We start from the raw sequence: 4,998 nt of genomic DNA, 5'->3' as shown, positions 1-4,998 counted from the left end.
GGGGCCGGAGCGGAGGGGTGAGCGAGGTGTGCCGTGCTGCGGCGTGACTCGAACGGCGCTTTCGCTCGTCGCTTTGCAAACGGCGGAGCCTCCCGTTTCCCGAGACAATAGAGTGGGAAATCCGCGTTATGTTAGATGATCTCTTAAGAAGTAACGTGTAAATCGAGAGCGTTTTCCTTTTGGAAATGGCCGTCACCGCTTTGCCGTGTCGGGTTGTCGGAGCGAAGGGAGAGGAGCCCTCCGCGGTACTGTTGATGTGGAGTCACGATAATGAGGCGCTCAGGGAAATGAGCGCTGGAAGTAAGCCGCTTCGCTCCCAGGCTTTCTTCTCTTTTCCCCTGAGCGTCGCCCATCCGCCTCGCTGCTGTCAGGCACGCACGGAGCAGCGCGTGCTGCACATCACATCCCGGGGAGGTGGGACGGAGCTGTGCGTGTCGGCGCGCTGTGCTTCCCGCCGAGCCAGCCATTTTCTGTGCAGCCCGGCCACCGCTTCTGCTCACCTGCGCTCCGTGTCCTTGCCGTGCTCTCTGCAGCATCGCTTATCTGCGCAGAGGCTGCTGCTCCTGCTGGGCGGGAGCGAGGGGAGGGAGAGCGTGTTTTGGTGTCCTGAGGGTCATACAGATAAAGCGATGTCATTCAAATACAGGTCGTTTGGGAAGCGTCTCCATTTTCGGCCTTCGTGCTGGTTGAGCCTTGGGAACTATTTTGGGCAGGCACAAGAAGTGCTGGCGGTTTTCAGCACTAATGAAAATCTGCAACCCTGACACATCAGGGAGGGCATCCAAGGCAACCAGCACAGCAAAAATGCAGCTCTCGCAAGATCCCATCTTGCCATCATCTGATGGCTTGTTATGTAATTCTGAACTGATCGATCATTACTGCTATAAACTGTCCTTTTGCTTTATGCTGCTTTATAGTTGGAAAACGTATAGCTCTCAAATCCAGTTTGATCACTTTGCAATTAATTACATGCTCCTCACACATCTTACTGTGTGTGTGTAACGAAATACAAAATCATCAACAAGTCTCTAACATGCTTTTTTTTTTTAAAAAAAAACACTATAGTTTTGTCTTCACTAAAAATTGTTGTAGGTACTTCTCCACTATTGCAGAAAGTCAGGGCTTCTGTGCTTTTAGCAAATTAACGTCCTACTCTCCCAAGTTGCAAGTTTGTGTTGGCTTTCACACCATTACTTTTAAAAAGAGAAGGAAAATTGTGTCCCCACTGACAGAACCTCATCTTCACAACACACACAACACGGCCCCTTCTGATAGTGAGTGAGTTATGTGATGAAGTTTTGAATGGCAGAGAACTGAAGGCTCTGTAGCAAACTCTTCTGGTTTCAAGCTTTTATAGAAAAACAGGAGTAAATACTCTGTGGGACCAACCTCTTCTGCAGCCTTGATCCCATTCTGCAGTTTCTTTGGAAAAAGGCAGGCTGTGTCTGTGATGAAGTCCAGCCTAACTCTCCTCAGAAGGATGCTGGAGACGGGGAAGTGAAAGTTCCAGAGACGTTAAATAGTAAGCCTTGCCAAAGTAGCTTTTTGCTTTATTGGATGTCGGGATTGATGGCAGGATGTATCGGTGCATACCAAGTTTTGCTTACAACACTTGTTTGTATTGCCTTTCTAAATTAAATTAAAATTGGCTTTGATTTGATCTGACTTGGGGTTGGGGACACAGAGGCTCCTCATTTGTAGTTCTTTCCCTCTCATCTTCCCTCATCAAATCACCTAAATAGGTATGGGTGGGATGTGTTAGCGATACTTCTGCAGAGGTGCTCGGTCTGGTCTATTTACTATCCTGTGCAATGAGTCAGTTGAAAAAAACAAATATTTATGAAATAAAAAGGGTGTAAATTTGAGTCACTTGGCATTATGGCTGACGTTACCTGTAGATACGTTACCATGGCATGCTGTAGTGCTTTAACTAGGGGGGTAGTGCCACCTGCCCACAGGGTGGAAAGTGATACTTCTCTGTCACAAGTAAGCATGGAGCTGAATGTTTCACTTACTTTCCATTATACATATGTTACAGCCTGGAGTAATTCCTGCCAGCGTCCTCTGCCTTACTGTTGTGACATTTAGGATACGTTACATTTAAGATGCATTACCAGCCCCTTTGCTGGAAAGCCTTTGACATCGTTACTCAACACAAAGGCAGAAAATGCAGAATGAGTGGGGGTTTGCAGAGGTGAGGAAAGGTTATAGAAACAGGAGGAACTCTTAATATGTAAGAAAGCATTTGAAAGCTACAATCAAATCTTAATGTGTAAGATTAACTTCCACAGTTTAAGCAGTCTCCATCTTTCTCAAAGTGTAAGTTCTCATGAAGGAAAAGCATTGTTGGTGACCTAACAAGAAGTGAAATAAAAATAAGCAGCACGAGGCTTCAGTTGGAAGAGAATGTTCTAAGTGGGATAATCTGGTAATGTGTGGAATAATTGTGGTGTTTGTTTGGTCACAGAAGGGTTTGCAGCTTCTCCTTCTGTGCCTTAAGAGCTATGAAGAAGTGTAGTGATGACCTTCTGTGCGCTCTCTGTAACTGAGCCTCTGTAATTCTGCTACTCTTTGCTCTGTTGGCTGAGAGAGAAAATAATTTGGGAGATAGGAGGTTCTCTGTCACTTGGGGCCTTTAAATCTGTTGTGAGCATGTGAAAATTACTGTTGATAATCAAGAAATTCGCTCCGGGTTTGTTTCTTGGAGCTGGACTAATTGACTAAATCTACATACCCTGCAAGTAAAAGGAGGTCTTGTGCTGCTGTGAGCTCTGGCATTTCCTCACAGCTCAGGGCTCCCAAATGTGGGGCTGTGCCTTTTGAGGCCAGAACCCACAGAGTGGTGAGGTATTGTGTTAATTGCTGCTACGTTTCCTTTTCTCATCTGCTAGCAGCACCGTTGTAGTGATGTAAAAGTAAGAAGAGCCGCTTGCATGCACCCAGAGTTCCTGTTCTGAGGCAGTTCTCTTGCTGTGTTCTTAGGGACTGCAGTCAAGTGAGAGACTGGTGCTTTTCTAGGCCAGTGTGAGGAAAAAATGCATCAGTGTGGTAGCAAGGAACAAAGGTTCATGGTTTCTTTTCTTCCACAGCCTTCAGTGTTCACAGCTGGGGCAGTCCTCAAAAAGAACTGGTCATCACCTTGCCTTGGGTCAATCCCGTGATGGTTGTTGCAATTTCTCTTTTCTGTGTTGTTTATGACCTAATTTCTGAGTACTTCACCTAAATTGTATTTGGGATTTCAACCTCGGTTTTTTTTGCACATGGGGCAGAGATATCCAGATTGTCGGGAATGCATCTGATGCTCTTCAGAACTGAGTATTGTCTGATGAGCAGAACAGCCTTTTTTCTTAAACTTTGTCATATCTGTGAGTTCAGCAGCAGTGTTGCACAGTGTTGCAAGCCCTTTATCATCTTTATCGCTGTCTTTGTTGCATCCTACTTCTGTTTTTATGCTAACTGAATTTCCCACTGCCAGTGTCAAATGGTTGTCCTTCACCTTACGCATAGCTTTGGCACCAGTTTTGCTGCATCTGCTTGCCAGGGTTGGTTTGACTTGCTCCAGAGAGGCTCCTGTGGGGTGGGATGGAAAGTTTTGCCTCCTTTGCCTCGTTATGTCTCATCAGGTAGTGGGAGTGCTTTTCTTGATGAAGACCCTTGCTGCATTTCATCAGAATTACTTCACGCAAGGGCACTGAGCCGCTCTGCTGCAGTGTCTGTATCAGTTTCCGCTCGTAGCGGTTAAACCATGCCTGGGGCATTGGTGTTCTTCCCACAGATCATCTTGCTTCTCCCTTCTGACTCATAAGATGGGCCCAGCAGACGTGGTGCTTCCCCTCCCTCTGGTAGGGTGACTGGGAGGCCGCCTCAGCCTCTTCTGTCCCTCACTGGCCATGAGAGGTGTTGGAGGCCGTTCTGTCTCTTCTGGGTTTGGATCTCGCTTCGCTCGTGTTTACGTGTGGGTGAGTGTAACATGACGTCCCACCTAGCACAGCTCTGGCAGAGAGTAGGCTTTGCTTTTGGCTCTGCTTGCGGCTTTGACCAGCTGGTACTATCATTTGTCACAAAAAGTAGTAGTAGGATCAGGCTGGGAGTAGCAATTTTAGCTCTTGCACAGTGTTTATGAAAAGAAGAGGAAGGCGTGTAGACAGAAGGAGTAATTAAGGTGGGTGGCATGTGGAGGGAGAGTGAGGTAAGGTAGAAGTGATAGGATCTTGTGGGTACCAGTGCCGTGGCTGAGAACAGCTGAATAACTAATTTATTTCAAAGACTCGTGTTTGTTTTCTCGTTCTCAGCATGTCAGTGTTTCTATGCTGGTTGAATTTGCCCCATTTCAGCCTCATAACGAGTCTTGTAGGAACCCCGTGGTGTGTGCCAGTTGTCCCGCCGTGGCCCACATCCAGGTAAGAAGTGAATCCCTGTGCCTGGCGAGGCGGTGCCACCACAGAGGTCCTCTACTCAGGGAGTCGCGGCACAGCTTGAAGCCTGTGTGTGGGCAGAAGCTGCTGGTTGCTGCCTCCTGGCTTCGTGTCTGCCCCACATCTCTTCCTCTCTCACAGAAGGCCCTCCTCTGAGCTCCCACAACTGGGGGGAGATGGGCAAGAGCAAAGAACTGAATAATTTAGGAGCTGTGCTTGCGTCCAGCAATTCTCACAATTTAAATATCGTGTGCTCTGTTGTGTTATTAATTCTTAATAAGGCTACGCATTTGCATTGTTGGGCTTCTGGAAGAAGCTGCTGGTGGCCGTGATACGGGCACTCTGGCTCACTTGTTGTGTGCCAAGCTGATAGAAGTGCCTGGGCTGCTCTGCGGCAGCTGAGGAGGTTTCCCAGCTCAGAACTTGAGTTGAAAGCTGTTCCAGTTTGGAAACGAGCATAATCCCATAGTGGCTGCAGAAGGTGAAACTAATTTAGTTCAGGGGCTTTCTGTAGGTTTTGATTGGTTGTTGTATTTTTTCTCTTTGCAGAGTGTACAAGTAGATGCTAGTGGAGATCTGAGGA

Source organism: Meleagris gallopavo, chromosome 5 (genome assembly GCF_000146605.3).
Source record: "Meleagris gallopavo isolate NT-WF06-2002-E0010 breed Aviagen turkey brand Nicholas breeding stock chromosome 5, Turkey_5.1, whole genome shotgun sequence".
Lineage (NCBI taxonomy): Eukaryota > Metazoa > Chordata > Aves > Galliformes > Phasianidae > Meleagris > Meleagris gallopavo.
Note: the sequence above shows the minus strand (reverse complement) of the source record.